This window comes from Salvelinus sp. IW2-2015, linkage group LG33, assembly GCF_002910315.2.
Source record: "Salvelinus sp. IW2-2015 linkage group LG33, ASM291031v2, whole genome shotgun sequence".
Lineage (NCBI taxonomy): Eukaryota > Metazoa > Chordata > Actinopteri > Salmoniformes > Salmonidae > Salvelinus > Salvelinus sp. IW2-2015.
The window spans coordinates 2,199,727-2,223,812 of record NC_036872.1 but is presented as its reverse complement, the minus strand read 5'-3'; the positions used below and the strand labels follow the sequence as shown (position 1 = coordinate 2,223,812).

Genomic DNA, 24,086 nt, shown 5'->3' with positions numbered 1-24,086 from the left:
TGCTATGTTGAAACAGCAAGCCCAGAGAGGAGGAAGACAGACTGAAGGCACACAGCAAACCTTTTTGTTTAATTTTTACTTGTTTTCACCTACACACACACACTTTCCCACACTTTTATTACCCTCGGGACCAGTGGACCCGAACACGACATATGTKATGTAAATGTGTAGGGGGGTGCACAGTGTGCCCTCAATGAAAATGTGTTCTTTTACAWGTTCTTCACAGAAAATGAGCCAAGGKKAATGAGTCTCAGGTTGAAAAAATTATGAATTGTATAATTGTTKTTTTAGTAAACATTGACAATAGGTCCCATAGACCCAAACAACCCACAGCAAAATTATTAACTTGGCCATGCTTAAAGAGATATTCTGTGTCTGATTTGCTATTGTTACCTATCTACCAATCACTGCCCTTCTTTATGAGGCTTCAGAATCTGTAGTTAAATCTGTGCTTGAAATTCAATACTTGACTGAGGGACCTTACAGATGTTCTATCTATGGGGGACAGAGGAAGGGTTAGTCATTCGAAAATCACATGTTCTTCTATTATTTCACACAGTGAGTCCAACTTATTATGTGATTCGTTAAGCCAAATTTTATTCTGGAACTAATTTAGGCTTGCCTAAACAAAGGGGCTYAATACTTATGCAACAACAACATTTTAGTAAAAAAAAAAAAAAATCCACTTTGACCTATTTTGTGTTGATTGTTGACAAAAAATGGCAATTAAACCATTTAAATCTCGCTTTGAAACACAATAAAATGTGAAGAAATCCAAGAGGTCTGAATACTTTTGCAAGGCACTGTAAATAATATGTCACTAAGTAAAATATAATGAATATGTCACTATAAGGTATAAAGATGATCAGTAGCTAGGTTTCCATACAATTGGCGACAGCTTTTCATGCGAATGTTCTAAAGTCCATAAGAAATTATATGTGCTTTTGCCCACCAGAGGCATGTTTCCATCAAACAGACTTTTTGCTGATAAAAAGTTGTGTGATGACGTAGTGCACATGAAAGCACTTTTGCGCTTAAAGTTTCTGTGTACCGAATAAAAAACAGAAGTTCAATGTGTTTCCATCCCATTTTACTCTACCGATGGAATTTTGCATGAAGCTTATCACTGTGCACTTAACCACCATAAGTTATAAACTCATGAAATAAGTTATGAAGTTCATCATAACTTGTTTCATCTGCCTTTAAATGCTTTTCCACATTGTGGTTGTGGTAGAACGTAATATATCATCTCGTGACTCCAAGTTTAATTCGACATGATGCGCTTCAACCYCAATTATGACTATCTATTTCACCGACAAAAAAATTATCGTAACTTGCCTAGAGTATTTTGTTTTGTCGACATTTGGGAAATTTTACAGCCAAAATTGCTGTTTTTTTTTGCATTAGGTAATTAATCCGCATGAAATGGTTGGATGGAAACCTGGTTACTATAAGTAACATGTAAGTAATATGTCAGTTTAGGTGACATATTACTACGTAATGGTTAGATATGACTATTTTGACATTCTAATGAGACCATGTTGGTTTCACAGCAGTTTACCCTGTCTACTGATCCCAACACAAGGGGCAGAAACACAGTGCCTGTGTGTGTCTTTGTTGACATCATTAGTGTTTATCCATGAAATGCTTGACGCAGGCTGGCTTGATATTTCCCACAACCCCTCACATTGTGTGTGTGTTTGTGTGTGTTAGAGAGGAGACAGATGCTAATTAGTGAGGTATGTAATCAGGGACTGACAGGGAGAGATGTGAATAGGCCGGTGACAGGAATCGCCAGTTGAGGATGGAAGAGAAACCGCATGTGTGAGAGAGGGAAAGATAATGAAGGACAGGAAGTATGGGGGATACCATGGATAGTTAGTGAAAGATGGATGGACAACAGGGATAGATAGGTGTGGGCAGGGGAAATCCCAAGAGAGACTCCTAGTTTTGGGTGGCACTGGTTGGTTTTTAGGCCTTGGTTGTTTTTTTGTGTTTTTTTAGTACAGGAATGCTATTCAGTACAGATTATATTGAAGTTAAAGTATCTGCTGTGAAAATAGTCAGTGTTTCCCATATGAAATTGTTACCAAAAGTAAGATGAGTTGACTACAGGAAAATATTGTTGATACTTGACAGGAAATTACAAAAAAAATGACATATTGGTTACCTTACTCTGTAAGTAGTCTTTGGACAAATCAATGTTTTGGTTTTGTCACCTTTAGTTTCCGTCACCTTCAGCATTTTAGTCTAAAAACCAAAGTTAGCATTTGATGAGAGCAGCCAGGTAAACAAAACCAAATCATGGATTGCTGTCTCTTCTTAAAGGGTAAGGAAAAACATATGAAATGTTTTGAATTTGGGTGAACTATCCCTTTAATTAATCTGTAYACCCAGCCCCTATTGGGATGACAGTCATTTTAATAGTGTGTAAGATTCAGACCAAGGGAGCTTGGTCAGTATTGTAAACAATGAAGCAGGAAAAATGGCATAATCTACTGATCTGGTTTAATAAGGCGCTTTTAGGAAAGCCGGTTGACACTGCTTTCACAACTGTGTTAAAAGACGTCTGCCTTGAAAACAGCTTTCATTCTTATTCACACTCCAGGCAGCACGCAGAAACAAATGAAAAAGAATAAATATAATATTCTCATCACCAGACAGAGGGGCCCTGTTTCACTCACTCAGATGCTTTCTGCTTTCTCAGGTGAGATAGTTTCAGCAGAGAGGTAGAGGTGAAGTGAGAGGGCTCACTCACACCAACATTTGTCCAGAATACGCCCAATGCCTTTCCACGGGCTTATGCAGCCCTAAGCTTGTCGCCTGCCTTCCCGCCTTTGGGACAACTACTCCCATTGTTAGGGCAGAGATATGAGCATTTCGGCATTACATACAGATTTCTGATTTCAGCCACTTGTGAATTGGAAAGGAAAGTTGGCYGGTGCACAGCACACTGTTCGGATGCTGGCTTGCCCTAAAGTAAATTGATGTTTTTCCAAAGTTATATAATTACTTCAGTCGAAATAAAATTATTCAAAATACTTCACCAGAGAGCATGACTTAGCCATAGAGAATCATTATTGCCTATTTGGGAAGCCGGCAATCGGCAATTTGYCAGCACACATGGCAAAAGGCCTAGCTGAGTATTGAGTTGCGGCTGTCAGTGAAAAGCATCTAAAATATGTGTGCAGATAATGTGTCTTGAGTATGATTTAAAATGTTGAGACAAGAACGGGAGGGGTGTGTAGCTAAGATTTGGCAAATCTCTATCCAGAATGCATACACTCAGCTGTCCAGAATGCGCTCAGCTGTCTCCCTCCAATTCTTGCGCATCCATTGTGTGAATTATTTGCCCTTTGATTGTTTATTTTTTGTAAATTCCACATTACGTGTCACAAGTAGGCCTGGTAAATGTATCATTAATCCCCATCATTTAGTTACGTTTTTTCACATTTTATTTATTTCACCTTTATTTAACCAGGTAGGCCAGTTGAGAACACCTTCTCATTTACAACGGTGACCTGGCCAAGATAAAGCATAGCAGTGCGACACAAACAACAACACAGAGTTACACKTGGAATAAACAAACATACAGTCAATAACACAATAGCAAAGTATATTTACAGTGTGTGCAAATGAGGTAAGATAAGAGAGGTAAGGCAATAAATAGGCTATAGTGGCAAAATAATTACAATTTAGCAATTAAACACTGGAGTGATAGATGTGCAGAAGATGAATGTGCACGTAGAGATACTGGGGTGTAAAGGAGAAGAAGAAAAAAGTATGGGGATGAGGTAGTTMGATGGGCTATTTACAGATGAGCTATGTACAGGTGCAGTGATCTGTGAGCTGCTCTGACAGCTGGTGCTTAAAATTAGTGAGGGAGATATGAGTCTCCAGCTTCAGTGATTTTTACAATTCGTTCCAGTTATTGGCAGCAGAGAACTGGAAGGAAAGGCGGCCAAAGGAGGAATTGGCTTTGGGGGTGACCAGTGAAAAACACCTGCTGGATTGCGTGCCACGGGTGGGTGCTGCTATAGTGACCAGTGAGCTGAGATAAGGCAGGGCTTTACCTAGCAAAGACTTATAGATGACCTGGAGCCAGTGGGTTTGGCGATGAAAATGAAGTGAGGGCTAGCCAACGAGAGCATAGAGGTCGCAATGGTGGGTAGTATATGGGGCTTTGGTTAGCTGATGTTAATGCGAGTGTAGCGAAATGCTTGTGCTTCTAGTTCCAAAAGTGCAGTAATATCTAACACGTAATCTAGCAATTTCCCAACAACTACCTTATACACACAAATCAAACAAGTAATCTAACAATTCCCCAACAACTACCTAATTCACACAAGTCTAAAGGGGTGAATGAGAATATGTACATATAAGTATATGGATGAGCGATGGCCGAGCGGCATAGGCAACGTGCAGTAGATGGTATAAAATACAGTGTATACATGTGATATGAGTAATGTAAGATATATAAACATTATTAAAGTGGCATTATTTAAAGTGGCATTGTTTAAAGTGACTAGTTATCCATGTATTAACCTGTCCAGTGATTGYGTCTCAATACAGTATATACATGTGATATGAGTAATGTAAGATCTGCAACATTATTAACGTTATCCATTTATTAAAGTGACCAGTGATTGGGTCTCAGTGTAGGCAGCAGCCTCACTGAGTTAGTGATGGCTATTTAACAGTCTGATGGCCTTGAGATAGAAGCTGTTTTTCAATCTCAGTCCCAGTTTTGATGCACCTGTACTGACCTCGCCTTCTGGATGATAGCAGTGTGAACAGGCAGTGGCTCGGGTGGTTGTTGTCCTTGATGATCTTTTTGGCCTTCCTGTGACCTCGGGTGCTGTAGGTGTCCTGGAGGGTAGGTAGTTTGACCWCAGTGATGCGTTGTGCAGACTGCACCACCCTCTGGAGAGCCTTGCGGTTGAGGGCGGRGCAGTTGCCATACCAGGCTTGTGATACAGCCCGACAGGATGCCCTCGATTGTGCATCTGTAAAAGTTTATCAGGGTTTTCGGTGACAGGCCAAATTTCTTCAGCCTCCTGAGGTTGAAGAGGCGCTGTTGCGCCTTCTTCACCACACTCTCTGTGTGGGTGGACCATTTCAGTTTGTCTGTGATGTGTATGCCCAGGAACTTAAAACTGTCCATCTTCTCTACTGCTGTCCCCTCGGTGTGGAGAGGGATGTGCTCCTTCTGCTGTTTCCTYAAGTCCACGATCATCTCCTTRGTTTTGTTGACGTTGAGTGAGAGGTTGTTTTCCTGACACCACACTTCGAGGGCCCTCACCTCCTTCTGGTAGGCTGTCTCATCCTTGTTGGTGATCAAGCCCAATACTATTGTGTCGTCTGAAAACTTGATGATTGAATTGGAGGCGTACATGGCCACGCAGTCATGGGTGAACAGGGGGTACAGGAGAGGGCTGAGCACACACCCTTGTGGGGCCCCAGTGTTGAGGTCAGTGAAGTGGAGATGTTGTTTCCTACCTTCACCACCTGGGGGCGGCCCGTCAGAAAGTCCAGCACCCAGTTGCACAGGGAGAAGTTGAGACCCAGGGCCTCCAGCTTGATGATGAGCTTGGAGGGTACTATGGTGTTGAATGCTGAGCTGTAGTCAATGAACAGCATTCTTACATACGTTGGTATTGATTGCCTTGCGTTGGTATTGATTGCCTTGTTTGATTGCCTTGCGGAGCGAATAACTACACGGTTTATATTCAGCCATATCTCCAGACCTCTTTCCATGGTTAAATGCGGCGGATCGCGCTTTCAGTTTTACGCYAATTCCACCATCAATCCACGGTTTCTGGTTAGGGTAGATTTTAATGGTCACAGTGGGTACGACGTCTCCAATGCACTTATTTATAAACGCACTCACCGAGTCAGCGCATAGGTCAATATTGTCCTCTGAGGCTGATCGTGGCTTCCGAATGGCTTCCAATTGGTCAGACCAGCGTTGAATGGTTCTCGTCACTGGTACATCCTGTTTGAGTTTCTGCCTATAAGCCGGGACGAGCAAGATGGCTTTGTGGTCAGATTTGCCGAAGGGAGGGCGGGGGAGGGCTTTGTATGCATCGTGGAAGAATTAGGGAGCATTGATCTCAAATTTGCTTTGTTAAAATCCCCAGCTACAATAAATGCAGCCTCCAGATATTTAGTTTCCAGTTTACATAGAGTCAATGTCCAGTCTTGAGGCTGTAATCGCTGCCAAAGGTGCTTCAACAAAGTACCGAGTAAAGGATCTGAATACTTATGTAAATGTAATAATTCAGTTTTTTATTTTTAATACATTTGCAAAAAAAWTTACATTTTGCTTTGTCATTATGGGGTATTGTGTGTAGATTGATGAGGGAAAAAACTATTTAATCCATTAGAATAAGGCTGTAACCAGTGGTGGTAAAAGTACCCAATTGTCATACTTGAGTAAAAGTAAAGACACCTTAATAGAAAATTACTCAAGTAAAAGTGAAAGTCACCCAGTAAAATTCTACTTGAGTAAAAGTAATACAGTATTTGGTTTTAAATATACTAAAGTATGACAAGTAAATGTAATTGCTAAAATATACTGAAGTATCAAAATGAAAGTAAAAATAATTTCTAATTCCTTTTATTAATCAAACTAGACGGAGCAATCTACTTGTTTTTTTTWATTTACGGATAGCAAGGGGCACACTCCAACACTCAGACATAATTTACATAAATTGTGTTTAATGAGTCCSCCAGATCAGATGCAGTAGGGATGAGCAGGGGTTTTCTCTTTAAGTGCATGAATTATACAAGTTTCCTGTCCTGCTAAGCATTCAAAGGAACTTTTGGGTGTCAGGGAAAATGTGTGGAGTAAGAAGTACATTARTTTCTTCAGGAATGTCGTGAAGTACAAGTAAAAGTAAACAAAGATATAAATAGTAAAGGAAATTACAGATACCCCCAAAAACTACTTAAGTAGTACTTTAWAGTATTTTTACTTAAGTACTTTACACCACTGGCTGTAATGTAAAAAAATGTGGAAAAGGTCAAGGGATCTGAATATTTTCTGAATGCACTGTATTCTCTGAACGTTCTGAGAATATTTCTGATGTCACACCAAATTCTAAATATGAAATTAAATAGAACCACTTGGGAACTTGTATAGTACGTTCTGCGAAAATACCGAAATTCCCCTAAAAGAACGCTGTTTCTTTACTTTCTTGGAAGCTTTTTAGAACCTCCCTAAAGTCACACAGTTTTTATGAACAATCCCCTATTTTTTTTGCAAAAAGTCATGAACAGTTTCAATATTTCTCCATGCCCTGTTGCATTATTCAAGTGTATTAACTTCTGTGCAGCATGAGTGGGGAGCTATCAATGCAGCCCAGACAGCTCTYGAAATTAATGATTAAGTGGAGCAGGCACTTTGCTCTTCACACTATAAAGTGGCTCCGCTAATACAGACTTGATTCTCTTAATCACGTGAGACACATTTGACAGAAGTACCGAACGTAACCAAAATTCTAGTACCGAACCATATTTTTTTGTATTGAAAAAGTACAGAAGTTTCAGTATATCAAAGTGAGTATTGTTGTTGCTGATTGTCCTGTCGCCTTGACAATCTTATATGTTGTTTATGTTACCCTAAAAGCACKAACGGTGACCACAAGTGATCAAAAATGTAATAATTTTGAAAAAAAAGGTTTTTATCCTTCTAGACTTTGACAAGCAATTACAGTGCCTTGCAAAAAGTATTAATCCCCCTTGGRGTTTTTCCTATTTTGTTGCATTACAACCTGTAATTTAAATTGATTTTTATTTGGATTTCATGTAATGGATATACACAAAATAGTCCAAATTGGTGAAGTGAAATTTAAAAAATTACTTGTTTCAAAAAATTCTAAACGGAAAAGTGGTGCGTTTATATGTATTCACCCCCTTTGCTATGAAGCCCCTGAATAAGATCTGCTGCAACCAATTACCTTCAGAAGTCACATAATTAGTTAAATAAAATCCACTTGTGTGCAATCTAAGTGCCACATGATATGTCACATTATCTCAGTGTATATACACCGGTTCTGAAAGGCCCAGAGTTTGCAACACCACTAAGCAAGGGGCACCACCAAGCAAGGGGCACCACCAAGCAAGCGGCACCATGAAGACCAAGGAGCTCTCCAAACAGTCAGGGACAAAGTTGTGGAGAAGTACAGATCAGGGTTGGGATWTAAAAAATATATCAGGAACTTAACATCCCATGGAGCACCATTAAATCCATTATAAAAAGGTGGAAAGACTATGGCACCACAACAAACTTGCCAAGAGAGGGCCACCCACCAAAACTCCCGGACCAGGCAAGGAGGGCATTAATCAGAGAGGCAACAAAGAGACTAAAGATAACCCTGAAGGAGCTGCAAAGCGGAGATTAGAGTATCTGTCCATAGGACCACTTTAAGCAGTACACTCCACAGATCTGGCCTTTACGGAAGAGTGGCCAGAAAAAAAAGCCATTGCTTAAAGAAAAAATTAAGCAAACACATTTGGTGTTAGCCAAAAGGCATGTGGGAGACTCTCCAAACATATGGAAGAAGGTATTCTGGTCAGATGAGACTAAATTTGAGCTTTTTGGCCATGAAGGAAAACACTATGTCTGGCACAAGCCCAACACCTCTCATCACCCCGAGAATACCATCTCCACAGTGAAGCATGGTGGTGGCAGCATCATGCTGTGGGGATGTTTTTCATCGTCAGGGACTGGAAATCTGGTCGGAATGATGGATAGCGCTAAATACAGGGAAATTCTTGAGGGAAACCTGTTTCAGTCTTCCAGAGATTTGAGACTGGGACAGAGGTTCACCTTCCAGCAGGACAATGACCCTAAGCATACTGCTAAAGCAACACTCGAGTGTTTTAAGGGGAAACATTTAAATGTCTTGGAATGGCCTAGTCAAAGCCCAGACCTCAATCCAATTAACAATCTGTGGTATGACTTAAAGATTGCTGAACACCAGTGGAACTCGTCCAACTTGAAGGAGCTGGAGCAGTTTAACCTTGAAGAATGGGCAAATATCCCACTGGTTAGACATGCCAATCTTATAGAGACATACCCCAAGAGACTTGCAGCTGTATTTGCTGCAAAAGGTGGCTCTACAAAGTATTGACTTTGGGGGGGTGAATAGTTATGCACGTTCAAGTTTTCAGTTTTTTTGTCTTATTTTTTGTTCTTCAATGTGGTAGGCATGTTGTGTAAATCAAATGATACAAATCCCCAAATAATCCGTTTTATTTCCAGCTTGTAAGGCAACAAAATAGGAAAAATGCCAAGGGGGTGAATACTTTCGCAAGCCAGAGTAGTTACCAACAAAAAAATTAAAACATTTACGATGATGTTTGTGTTAACATGAAGGAATTACAAATAATCTCTCTTTTGTATACTAGTGGTGCTGAAAATGTGGACTCAATAGTAAAACATTCAAACATTCGTGATAAAATTGGATTGCCAGTTTGATCTTGATGGATTTTTMACAARTTTCAATGATGTTGACTAGTTTAAACGCCCTCTTCTCCAGAACCGCTAGACCGATCGGCACTACATTTTTCAAGACTCTTGCTAATACAATATGGCGGCAATAAGCAAATGAGCTTGTGTGAATGTCTTCCTGTTCAACAGCGCCCCCATGTGGCCAAAGTGAACCATAGTTTACACATTAGCTAGACTCATATCCTTTAGCATGTGTGCCAAATTTAATCACTCTGAGTCAAATAGATCAAGAGATATAAACATGTGCCCGTTATAGCTCCACCGTGTCTTCGAGGTGAATACATTTGCATTTGTTGAGTCTTGACACTGTTTCGAACATGTTTACCAAGTTTGGTTACAATGAGAATATCTGTGTCTGATTTATATGCATGAATGTGCCAGACCACACCCACATGAATGTTTATTGGTCAATATTAGCCATGACGTTTGACATACTAGTCTGGAAAATATTGGGTTCAGAGACCTTGGCACATACACTGAGTGTACAAAACGTTAAGAACACCTGCTTTTTCCATGACATGGACTGCAAAGCTGAATCCAGGTGAAAGCAATGATCCCTTACTGATTTCACTTGTTAAATCCTCTTCAATCAGTGTAGATGAAGGGGAGGAGATGGGTTAAATATTTTTAAGCRTTGAGACAATTAAGACATGGATTGTGTATGAAATCAAATCAAACTTTATTTGTCACTTGTGCCGAATACAACAAGTGAAATGCCGTGAAATGCTTACTTACAAGCCCTTAACCAACAGTGCAGTTGAAGAAGAGTTAAGAAAATATTTACCAAATAAACTGAATTAAAAAATAATTAAAAAGTAACACAATAACATAACATTAACGAGGCTATATACAGGGGCTACCAGTACCGAGTCAGTGTGTGGGGTTAGAGGTCATTTGTACATGTAGGTGGCGTGAAGTGAGTATGCATAGATAATAAACAGCGAGTAACAGCAGCGTACAAAACAAATGGGGTGGGGGTCAATATAATAGTCCGGTGGCCATTTGATTCATTGCTCAGCAGTCTTATGGCTTGGGTGTAGAAGTTGTTAAGGAGCCATTTGGTCCTAGACTTGGCGCTCCGGTAACGCTTGCCGTGTGGTAGCAGAGACAAAAGTCTATGACTTGGGTGACTGGAGTCTCTGACAATTTTATGGGCTTTCTTCTGACACCGTCTATTATATAGGTCTTGAATTCTCAGYAAGCTTGGACCCAGTGATGTACTGGGCCGTACGCACGACCCTCTGTAGCGCCTTACGGTCAGATGCCGAGCAGTGGCCATACCAGGCAGTGATGCAACCGGTCAGGATGCTCTCGATGGTGCAGCTGTAGAAATGTTTGAGGATCTGGGGCCCCATTCCAAATCTTTTCAGTCTACTGAGGGGGAAAATGTGTTGTCGTGCCCTCTTCACGACTGTCTTGGTGTGTTTGGAACATGATACATCGTTGGTGATGTGGACAAAAAGGTACTTGAAACTCTCGACCCGCTCCACTACAGCCCCGTCGGTGTTAATGGGAGCCTGTTTGTCCTGCCTTTTCCTGTAGTCCACTATCAGCTCCTTTGTCTTACTCACGCTGAGGGAGAGGTTGTTGTCCTGGCACCACACTGCCAGTTCTCTGACCTCCTCCCTCTCATCGTTGTCGGTGATCAGGCCTACTACTGTTGTGTCGTCAGCAAACTTAATGATGGTATTGGAGTTGTGTTTGGCCACACAGTCYTGGGTGAACAGGGAGTACAGGAGGGGACTAAGTACACACCCCTGAGGGGCTCCAGTGTTGAGGATCAGCGTGGCAGACGTGTTGTTGCCTACCCTTACCACCTGGGGGCGGCCCGTCAGGAAGTCCGAGTTCCAATTGCAGAGAGAGGTGTTTAGTCCCAGGGTCCTTAGCATAGTGATGAGCTTCGTGGGCACTATGGTGTTGAACGCTGAGCTGTGGTCAATGAACAGCATTCTCACATAGGTGTTCCTTTTGTCCAGGTGGGAAAGGGCAGTGTGGAGTGTGATTGAGATTGCGTCATCTGTGGATCTGTTGGGGTGGTATGCGAATTGGAGTGGGTCTAGGGTATCCGGAAAGATACCCTGTGTGTCATTAAGAGGGTGCATGGGCAAGACAAAAGATAGAAGTGCCTTTGAACAGGTTATGGTTGTAGGTGACACAACTGTGGGAAGCATTGGAGTCAACATGGGCCAGCATCCCTGTGGAACGCTTTTGACACCTTGTTGAGTCCATTCCCCTGACAATTTGAGGCTGTTATGAGGGCAAAGTGGGTGCCACTCAATATTAGGACGATTTTCTTAATGTTTTGTAAACTCAGTGTAGATGCCATATGTCAAGGTTCATACAGATCGGCCCAGTGGTTCCGGAGGAGATTACTTTAAAAAAATATATATATACTAAATGTATATCAATCATGGCAGACCTTATGATAACATAAAAGTAGCCTAACTTTTCAAAACAAATTTCTACCACTGTTATTGTTGGAAAAGGTAGCTAGCGTTTATACATTTATCGAGAGCCCTGAAAAGTTAATCGTGACACTGTCACTGACTGACTGTGACGAGAAGCCAGTCAAACCACCTGGGGACAATTTGTACAAAGTGAGAATTCAGCGGAGAGAATGCATCTCTGATCAGTTTTACCAACCTACCAGCTTCCCCCCCTTATAGGCCTTAGCTAGGTGGCTAACACGTTAACCTTTTATGGCTGCAGGCCGGTGTCGGGCTCAACAGCCCGTCCAAGTGCAGGGCGCGAAATTCAAAAATTTTTTTTAGAAATATTTAACTTTCACACATTAACAAGTCCAATACAGCAAATGAAAGATAAACATCTTGTGAATCCAGCCAACATGTCCGATTTTTTAAAGTTTTACAGCGAAAACACCACGTATATTTATGTTAGCTCACCACCAAATACAAAAAAGCACAGACATTTTCACAGCACAGGTAGCATGCACAAAAACCAACCAAACTAACCAAGAACCAACCAAACTAACCAGAAAACAACTTCATCAGATGACAGTCTTATAACATGTTATACAATAAATCTATGTTTTGTTCGAAAAATGTGCATATTTGAGGTATAAATCATAGTTTTACATTGCAGCTACAATCGGAAATAGCCCCGAAGCAGCTAGAACAATTACAGAGACCAAATTGAAATACCTAAATACTCATCATAAACATTTATGAAAAATACATGGTGTACAGCAAATGAAAGACAAACATCTTTGTGAATCCAGCCAATATTTCCGATTCTTTAAGTGTTTTACAGCGAAAACACAATATAGCATTATATTAGCTTACTACAATAGCCAACCACACAGCTACATTGATTCAAGGCAACAGTAGCGATAGCGACAAAACCAGCAAAATATATTAATTATTTCACTAACCTTCATAAACTTCATCAGATGACAGTCCTATAACATCATATTACACAATACATATATGGTTTGTTCGAAAATGTGCATATTTAGAGCTGAAATCTGTGGTTATACATTGTGAAAACTTAGCATCTTTTCCCAGAATGTTCGGATATATTTCTGACACTCACCTATTCTGACCAAATAACTATTCATAAACTTTACTAAAAATACATGTTGTATAGGAAATGATAGATACACTAGTTCTTAATGCAATCACCGTGTTAGAATTCTAAACATAACTTCAGTACGACATGCAGCTTAAGTTATAGCGAGAGAGCGCCCAAAATCTGGGCGCAAACTAATAGTAAACATGTTTGACAGATATATGAAATAAAATCATAAATGGGTCCTACTTTTGATGATCTTCCATCAGAATGTTGTACTAGGGGTCCTTTGTCCAGAACAATCGTTGTTTGGTTTAGAATGGCCTTTTTCCCTCTCGAATTACCAAGCAAAGCTAGCCAAGTGACGCTAAGCAGTCCATCATCACCAAACGCAAGAACGCAACACGCCTAAACTCCCCCAAAAAATTCAATAATCGGATAAAACTATATTAAAAAAACATACTTTACGATGATATTATCACATTTATCAAATAAAATCAAAGCTTTTCAGAAGCCAATACTGATGACCTTTATGCGCTTCCTGAACAAAGGAATTCGGGGGTCATGTCATTCCAAGCTCTCTCTTTTGACCATAGAAATACCTAGAAACCCCATTTCACCTCTCACAGCCTATTGACATCTAGTGGAAGGCGTATGAAGTAAATGTATACTAATAGATTTCAAGCACATTTATAGGCAGGCCCTGGAACAGAGCCTCGATTTCAGATTTTTCACTTTGTGACAGGAAGTTTGCTGCAAAATTAGTTATGTTTTACTCACAGATATAATTCAAACGGTTTTAGAAACTTGAGAGTGTTTTCTATCCAATAGTAATAATAATATGCATATTMTACGAGCAAGAATTGAGTACGAGGCCGTTTGAAATGGGCACCTTTTATCCAAGCTACTCAATACTGCCCCGGCAGCCATAAGAAGTTAACTACCTGCCAGTAGCTTTTTAGCTATCAGACATCATGATGCTGCCACAAATGAATGTTCATGTCTATTCTAGTATTCMAATAGAGACCAATAGTAATGGTGTCTTTTGTTGCCATCTTTTTGTAGGCACTAAATCCGCCATTGAGCAGCCTATGGGTTAATTTATGGAGTTTTTAAATGTTTTTGGATAAGCGCTGAAAATAAGGTCTGTGGTAAACACAGGCTTAAGAGATCTGATATGTTTTGTTCTATGAGATAACCTTCATCTGCTAACATCACCTTGTGAATTTTTTATATTTTATGTAATAAAAAACAACAGTGCACCAAAGGATTCATATTTCATAAAGGTCATGTTATCTGACTGATATTATTTCATAGAACAAAACGTATAAGATCTCATAAGCATATGTTAACCCTATTTTTTTCCACATAAATTTTCCCCATAGGAACGGCTGAATGAACCAGAGGTAACTCATTTCCGGGTTTTAGGGCAACAAGCTGGCGAGCTCTATTAATAATTCATTCTATGAAGAGCGTCTTTTTTCAACTGAACACAACATGAGTCACGTGGAGTGGCTAATGGCTAGATTGCTACTGAAATGTTGCACTGTCAAAGCTTCCGCCAGACAGGCTATTGAAATGTTGATAACGTTACTATCGAAGTCCGACACTATCCACTAACGACCCTCTCGATGATATAAAACTGCTTACAAAAACACCAATCAATCATTTGTTATTTTGTTACTAACTAACATTAGCTTGATATCCATCGCCTGTTCATTGTAGCTAGCTAGCTACATACCATCAGAGATAATACTGCTACAAATACCAACAAACCCATTTGATTGAAATCTTCACTTTGAACACAAACACGTTAACTGGCACAACTTTCACATGCTTACCTTGATACCCACTTTGCTCACGGACAACCAGGCAAAGGTCAGATTTTCGGTTGTCGGATTACTTTCACTGGGCAACATACTGTGCAGGCATCAGCGCTGCTTTTACTGTGACAGTGTTACAAACACACTTTCAWTTGTTGAATGTGGCCGTTGAAGATGTTCACTAAATTATCTACAACAGCCACTTACAAATATAAATATATGTAACTTTTTCTTATTGTGATAACATCGGAGTGGATATAGGCAATTGCCAAACATATTTTAAGCATCTTAACATGCACAAGTGGCTCAAATAATTCCCATGGATCCAATAACATACTTTCTCTCTTTTGTGCTTTAGAAACCTCCTGCCTCATGTTAATGACCCTGTATAACTCAGTTTAACTGCATCCATTTATGTCACTCTGTAGCAGAAATATCCAATCAGGACAAGTTGCCACAATTAATACACAACCAGAAATTTAACGTAGGTTATTAGMTCATGTACATAATTTTTGCCATTTTTTGACCATTATAAAATCATTCACTAAATCTTAACCCCAGGATCAACAACTCTCCATCTTTCTTTTTCCTGAGCTCTTTAAACCTCCCTACTTTCAACCCGCTGTCTTGCCTTCCGATGACCATGTATATCTAATACCTTCTCCATCTTGCAATCTACAGTAATGAGTTGTAATAAAGCAAATCTTTATAACGCTTGTTGATTTAATGAATAAGTCAATTCAATTCCAGTGTGTGTGTGTGTATGTGTGTGTTTATGTTTATGAGTGACTGTGTGTGTCTGTGTGCCTACATCTGTATTTTTTACTATTTTTAATGATGTTGACTACTTTAAACGTCTTCTTCCTCAGAACCGCTGGACTGATCAGAACCAAATGTGGTATTTGCACAATTWTCCAAAACTCTAGCTGAAACAATATGTCCGCTATGAGCCAATAAGCTTGCATAAATATTTTTTCCTGACCAACAGAGCAACAACGTTGCCAAACTCAACCATATTTGACAGGTTATTGAGACTCATATCCTTGAGCATGTGTGCCAAATTTCATCACTCTGAGTCAAACAAATCAAGAGCTATAAACACGTGCCTGTTATAGCATCACCGTGTGGTCGATATGAATGTGCTTGCATATGTTGAGGCTTCACATTATTTGGAACATGTGTACCAAGTTTCMTTACAATACAAATATCCGTGACTGATTTATATGAATTTGTGACAGACCACTCCCACTTGAGTGTTTATTGGTCAGAAGCAGCCATGTTGTTTGAAATACAAGCCTGGATTATAGTGGCTCTACAGACCTTGGTCCATAGATGCCATATATCAGGTTTTGTGACGATCGGTCATTCTGTGCCAGAGGAGTAGCGTTTTAAGTGTTTTTCACAAAATTCAAAATGGTGGAAAATCCATCATGGCGGACTTTATGGATTTTGAGGCAAATTTGTTCCATATGAGGAACAGGACATATGGACTACATCTCATTGTCATACGGGGTGCGGGGGCTGACCTTTCAAAGTTTGCATTTTCAATCGCTTGTTATAGTGCCACCATATGGCCAATTGGCATGGTATTGCATGAGAGAGTGTGGCCCTTGGGCCTTTACCATATTCCTAAGTTGCACAGTCTTGAGCCTTTTGATCTGACAGGAATTTAAAAATTTTCACAAAAATGTCAGAAAAATTGACATAAAAATAATAACAATAATGAACTGGAACAAATACAATAGAGTTTCACCAGCTTTGCCGCTGAACCCATAAAAATAATAATAATAATAATCAACGGCAACTAATAGAATAGGGTTCCATCAGCTTCGCTGCTTGAACCCTTAATAATAATGAACACCAACAAATAAAATAGTGTTTCACCAGCTTCGCAGATGGAACCCCTAAATGTAGTTGCAAGCAGCAATGCCAGGGTTCAAGCTGTGGAACCATTGCGCCACCATCAGGACAAATTGGACACGTTTCTCTAGGAGGAGCTACTTCTCTACTCCTTACCACACGTGTCCAATATCACAACAAAAAATTTAACAGATCACATATTATGCACATTTTGGAAAACATTTTATGATGTTAACTACTTTAAAATCAAATCAAATGTATTTATATAGCCCTTCTTACATCAGCTAATATCTCAAAGTGCTGTACAGAAACTCAGCCTAAAACCCCAAACAGCAAGCAATGCAGGTGTAGAAATGTCTTCTTCTCCAGAACCACAAATACCACATTTGGTATATAACATCTATGGATGCACATCTTCAAGACTCTTGTTCAAACAATATGGRCGCAATAATCAAATGATCTTATATTAATGATTTTTCCTGTCCAAGAGCGAACTGAGCCATACAGATTAGCTCAACTCTTATCCCAGCTGCACTGCTGAACCCCTAATAATCCAGATCAAAAACAATCGGGTTTCACCAGCTTTGCTGCTGAACCCGTAATAATGAACGGCAACAAATACAGTAGGGTTTCACCAGCTTCGCTACTGAATCCCTAATGAATGCCAACAAATACAATATGGTTTCACSAGTTTAGCTGCTTGAACCCCTAATAATAATGAACCAGAAGAAATAGAATAGGGTTTCACCAGCTTTGCTGCTGAACCCATAATAATGAACGCCAACAAATACAGTAGGGTTTCACCAGCTTCGCTACTGAATCCCTAATGAATGCCAACAAATACAATATGGTTTCACCAGTTTAAGCTGCTTGAACCCCTAATAATAATGAACCAGAAGAAATAGAATAGGGTCTCACCAGCTTCGCTGCAGAACCCTTACTAATCAACGGCAACAAATACAATAGTGTTTCACCAGCTTCGCTGCTAAACTCCTAATGAATAATAGACAAATGTTCATAACAAGTGGCTATGGATGTAATTTATCAAAATATCTGTTCAAAAAACATTTTGAAACATCAAATGTGACCATAAATGTGTGAAAATGTGCTTATTTTACGGAAGTTAAACAATTTACTTGTGTTACTAAAGGTTAATAAAATTAAAAAGTTGTACTGTTTGACACAAAGTGTTTTTTTTTGCCAGAGAGAGAGAGAGAATATGTTGGTTAAATGTATACAACAGATCAGGAGGGGATGGGGGGGGTCAACATGTTAATAATCCAGGCCAAGCAGGAGTCAAGAACAGAGCTTCCACTGTTTCCAGACCGTTCCACTGCTGTTTATGTAACACCGTGCCCGGCCAGAGCTGTGTTAGCAGGTGGAGTTTACTGAACAGAACAGGTCCATTGTGGAGCAGCCCACGGTACCAAAACATTCAAAGGCCATTTTCTCAAAAGTGGGTTTACAAGTTTATCAACTTTCAAAGAATAATTACTTTCTCATTGTTCCTCAACTGCAGTTTATGARGACACACCATTTTCTAGCTTTGAGTCTCTACTTTAATCCACTGAGGCCTGACAGGGACAGGTGCAGGGTTAATATCATCACACACTGAAAACACTCTCTGCTATTGATGTAGCCTACTGTTTTTACTATTGCCGTACTGTTTCAACCTGACCTCTTGGTTGACTGAGCTGGTTAAAATGCAAAAATAATTGGCACTGCTAGAGCCTGTTGAGCATTTGTGAAATATTGGTTATTACAACCTGGAGAGAAACTAATGAAGTTATGTGTTGTTAACCAAGTGCTCTGTGCTTGAGTAGGTGACAATGGGGTGGGGAACAACTACAACCATCCCATGAGAGAGACCTCAACCACAGAACATGAGATCCTTCAGAAACAGTAGTAGAGTACTGTATAGCGAGGCTCGTTTGGAAAGACTCAGTGTGAGATTGCAGCCACACTCTCACACACAAACATGCATACAGCATCTATCATGGCACCCTGTTCTATATAACTCCCGTCTCGCATTGTAAAATGTGTCAGGACAGAGCGTCAAGAAAAAGCGGCATCTTGTTTTTTTTTATGAGCTATTGCTTCAGTGGCCGTAAACTCGGTTAGTGTATAAAACTGGGAAGGATAATTATAAATGTTGCCTTCACATCGCGGCAGCATATTTGCACTTGAACCACTGGTGTTGAAAGGTTTATGGGGCGAAAAGGGAMAAGGGGGCAACATGCGCTGAAAGGTGTGAGGGGATGGGGGTGTTTGACCAGTGTGAGGGACTGAGGGATGCCATGGGGGCTGATCCTGGGAGCTGCTACACTGAGTGCTGACAGGGTTTTGCCCCATGGGGGTTTATGAATTAACRAGGCAGATCACTCAAGAGTGACTTCGAAATTGGACATCTATCCATGCCCTGAGGATGTCGGGAAATTCTCTTGAAACCGGCSTCTAGGGGCAGCAGTGACCGCTATTACCATCAAGTAGGCTTGGATTTTACAAGGGCGTTGTGGACAGGGGTGGTGGACGGGTATAATCCCATGACTCTGGATCAGAAGGTTGCGTGTTTGATGGTTCGAAATTTGCGTAWTTCCATTACTCTGGATCACAAGGTTGCGTGTTTGATCACAGTGGTGGATACTTTACCCTTTACATTCTACATTTGACGTTTGGAGAAACGTGGATAGATGTCTAATTCTTGTTGGAATTACGTAATTATAATCATTAACTGATTCCGGCAGCAACCATTTACTGCTTCAGCCTGGGCCTGAATTGAAAATGTCCAAACTCAATTTCATTTGAATGACAGCAAGAACATTTGCGTCCTGCCCCTTAGCTAAATTGATTACTAGACAAGTGTTGAACGCCCCCACACACACACCGTCTGCTGCCAAGAGGGAGTGTCTAGCTGGATCTGGATCCTTACCGGAAGGTTTAACATTTGTATGAACTGGAGGGACATTTGAAATCCTGGAGGACTACAGAAATTCCATTTACAGTTGAAGTCGGAAGTTTACATACACTTAGGTTGGAGTCAATAAAACTAGTTTTTAAACCTCTCCACAAATCTCTTGTTAACAAACTATAGATTGGGCAAGTCAGTCAGGACATCTACTTTGTGCATGACACAAGTTATTTTTCCAACAATTGTTTACAGACAGATTATTTCACTTATTATTCACTGTATCACAATTCCAGTGGGTCAGAAGTTTACATACACTAAGTTGACTGTGCCTTTAAACAGCTTGGAAAAATCCAGAAAATTATGTCATGGCTTTAGAAGCTTCTGATTGACATAATTTGAGTCATTTGGAGGTGTACCTGTGGATGTATTTCAAGGCCTACCTTCAAACTCAGTGCCTCTTTGCTTGACACCATGGGAAAATCAAAAGACATCGGCCAAGACCTCAAAGAAAAATGTGGGACTCAACAAGCTGATCATCATAGGACAATTTCCCAAAGCTGAAGTACCAGTCCATCGTAACAAACAATAATACGCAAATATAAAGCACCAAGAGACACCAGCCGCAAAGCCAACTCAAAAGCCATCTATCCTAAAGATTACAGTCTTTGGTGGCGAGAAAGTGCAAATCAATCCAGAACAACAGCAACGGACCTTGTGAAGATGCTGGAGGAAGCCAGGTACAAAGAATTCTATACCACAGTGAAACGTGTCACCTATAACGAACAAACCCGCGCGCCCACAAGGAGAGCCCGCTCCAAAACCACCAAAAAAAAGCAGCGATCGGTGCAACTGCACATGGGGACAAAGATCGTACTTTTTGGAGAAATTCCTCTGACTCTAATGAAACAAAAAATAGAACGTGGCCATAATGACATCGTTATGTTTGAGGAACAAGGGAGCTTGCAAGCTGAATAACACCATCCCAACCGTGAAACACGGGAGTGGCAGCATCATGTTGTGGGGTGCTTGCTGCAGGAGGGACTGTGTGCTTCACAAAATGGATTGCAACATGAGGAAAAAAATTAGATAATTGAAGAAACACTCAAGACATCATCAGGAAGTTAAAGCTTGGTCGCACCTGAGTCTTCAAATGGACAATGACCCAAACATACTCCAAGGGTGGAAATGGCTAAGGACAACAAAGTCAAGGAGGATTGCATCACAAAGCCCGACGCTCAATCCTATAAAAATGTGTAGGCAGAACTAAAAAAGCGTGTCTGAGCAAGAGCCTGCAAACTGACGCAGTTACACCAGCTCTGTGAAGGAGGAAGGGCCAATATTCACCCAACTCGTGGAAGTTTGGAACTACCAAAACGTTGACCCGCAAGTTAAAACAACTAAGGCAATGTCTCCGCAAATACAAATTGAGATGTTGAAATCTTCTGAACCCACTGTGGAAATGTGAGAAAGAAATAAAACTGAAACTAAATCCATTTCTCTACTACTATTATCTGACATTTTCCCATCTTGAAAATAAAAAGGGTGATCCCTAACAGCTCTGATCTAGACAGAAGAATTTTACTCATGCATTAAATGTCCGGGAATTGTGAATAAACGAGTTTAAAATGGTATGTCGAAGGGTATACAGTTGAAACCGATAGTTTACCAGTTGGTAACAAGGATTAAGGTTAACAAACGTTTTTATATGACTCCAAACCTAAGCAAATCAAATCAAATCTGAATGAATTGTCACATACACATGGTTAGCAGATGTTAATGCATGTACGAAATGCTGGCTCTAGTTCCGACAATGCAGTAAACCAACAAATCTAACCTAAACAATCCACCACAACTACTACCTATACTGATTTAACACCAAGGTAAAGGGATTAAACGAAATTACATATAAGATAGATATGAAAATGAGTGGTGACGAAGAACGGCATATAGGCAAGAGCAAGAAATGAATAGAGAAACAGAAATAGCATATACAATGATTGAGTAATGTAGGGGTAAACATTATATTATGTGACCAGTTTAAAGTGGTAAGTGATAATTGTTACATTAATTCCAATCCCACTAAAGTTCCCTAGTGACGTTGATTCCAGTTTTGCAGCGGCCGTCAAATGTTGTGGTTGGCTGTCTAACTGGCTGCTTGAGATAGACAGCGATCAGTCCTTCGCCTGCGTTTGATGGCACCTTGACTGACCCTCGCCTTCGGAATGAAGCGGGTGAACAGGCAGTGGCTTGGTGTTGTTGTCCTGATATCTTTTATGGGCCTTCCCTTGACAGAAGTCGGGTGGTGTTAGGTTCCGGAGGGCAAGGTAGTTCGCCCGTGATGGTTCGTCTGCCAAACCTCAAACTACCCCTCTGAGAGCCTACGTTTGGGCGGAGCATTGCCGTACCCACGTGATCAGGCCACGACAGATGGCTCTCGAGTGTGCATCTGTAGAATTTTGGTGAGTGCTTTTGGGTGACCAAGCGAATTCTTCAGCCCCTGAGTTGAGAGGGCGCTCCTTGCGCTCTTCACAATCTGTCGTGTGGTGGGACGCAGTTTCAGTTTTGTCTGTGAGTGGTACACCGAGAACTTAAAACTTCCACTTCTCCCAAGGGGAGCCCGTCGATGTGGATTAGGGGGGGTGCTCCCTCTGCGTCCTGAAGTCCGACAGATCATTCTGGTTTTTGTACGTTAAAGTGTGAGGTTAGTTCCTGCACAAACCCACCCGAGGCCCTCACCCTCTCCTGATGCGGTGTGGGCTCCTCATGTTGGTGGACAAGCCTACCACTGGAGTGCCATCCGAAAACTTGATGATTGAGGGAGCGTCATGCCACGCAGTCGGGTGAACAAGGTACAGAAGGCTCAGAACGCACCTTTGGGCCCCAGTAGCTCTGAGATCAGGGGTGCAGATGTTGTACCGTACCCCTCACCACCTGGGGCGGCCGATCAGAAGAGTCAGACCCCAGTTGCACAGGGCGGGGTCGAGACCCAGGGTCTCAAGCTTGATGACGAGTTTGGAGGGTACTATGGTGTTAAATGCTGAGCTGTAGTCGATGAACAGCATTCTCACATAGGTATTCCTCTTGTGTATGTAAACTTCCGACTTCATCTGTACATTCAGGAGTACAAATTTGCTTAACAAGTCACATAATAAGTTGCATGAACATAATTATTGAATGACTACCTCATCTCTCTACCCCACACATACAATTATATGTAAGGTCTCTCAGCCGAGCAGTGYATTTCAAACACAGATTAAACCACAAAGACCCGGGAGGTCTGCGCTTTGAGCATGGTAAAGTTATTAACTACGCTTTGGATGGTGTATCAATACACCCAGTCACTACAAAGATACAGGCGTCCTTTCTAACTCAGTTGCCGGAGAGGAAGGAAACCGCTCAGCGATTTCACAATGAAGCCAATGGTGACTATAAAACAATTTCAGAGTTTAATGGCTGTYATAGGAGAAAACTGGGGATGGATCAACAACATTGTAGTTACTCCACAATATTAACCTAATTGACCAAGTGACAAGAACAAAGCCTGTACAGAATAAGAAATTGGCAAATTCAAGCTGTAACACAACAAAATGTGAAAGAAGTTAAGGGGTGTAAATACTTTCTGAAGGCACTTTAGCTATCGGGAAGAGGCATCTAGAGTCTAGATATTTTATTGGGTCTGGGTCATTGAGGGCCTACTCAAATGTAAATGCAAGTCTCAGAGCAGAAACAGCCAAGCCAGTCTAACAGTTAAGACGTTATTGGAGAGGTTCTTTCTCGACTGTTCTGCATGTGATGATTGGCTAAGGCTAAGTGGAGGTGTCTGTTGGATATAATTGTTTAACTTGTTTCAATGGTGGACGAAACTCCAATTTACACAGTGACACATATAGGGCACATACCGGCTATGTATATTTCTTWAATTATTTAATTTTTCAAAGTTCAAATACTCAGTCCATCAAACACATTTAAATTTTTTATTTTACCTTTTTTTAATTAACTYGGCAAGTCAGTTAAGAACAAATTCTTATTTTCAATGACGGCCTAGGAACAATGGGTTAACTGCCGTGTTCAGGGGCAGAACGACAGATTTTTACTTGTCAGCTCAGGGATTCGATTTTGCAACCTTTCGTTTACAAGTCCAACGRTCTAACCACTAGGCTACCTGCCGCCACACATAATGATTATATTATCAGATAATGTTGTAGAAAGAGACCAAACGGATGGAAATATTAAGATTCTTATAGTCAATAATATCTACAGTTTGCCTATGAAATGGCACCAGGCGTTAGTTTGTCACGTCGGGGGATACGGGGCCAGGGCCCCTGGTCTGTAGGCCACAGTTGTGAAAACTGTGATAYGTTTGCTCTGGGAGCCTCGAGATACTTTTTCCTTCTCCATGATTGGGGAATTCTGACACTTATTGAAAGGGATTAAAAGAAAACTGTGTGAA

The 24,086-nt window shown here is 40.7% G+C and overlaps 2 protein-coding genes across 3 annotated transcripts in view; one reads left to right on the top strand and one right to left on the bottom strand.

Moving 5' to 3' along the window:
* The window catches only part of LOC111957531 (glutamate receptor ionotropic, delta-2), a 705,651-nt gene that overhangs the window by 193,215 nt on the left and 488,350 nt on the right, over positions 1-24,086 (bottom strand). The window lies entirely within an intron of this gene.
* smoc2 (SPARC related modular calcium binding 2) overlaps positions 1-24,086 on the top strand; it is a 73,340-nt gene that overhangs the window by 45,681 nt on the left and 3,573 nt on the right. The window lies entirely within an intron of this gene.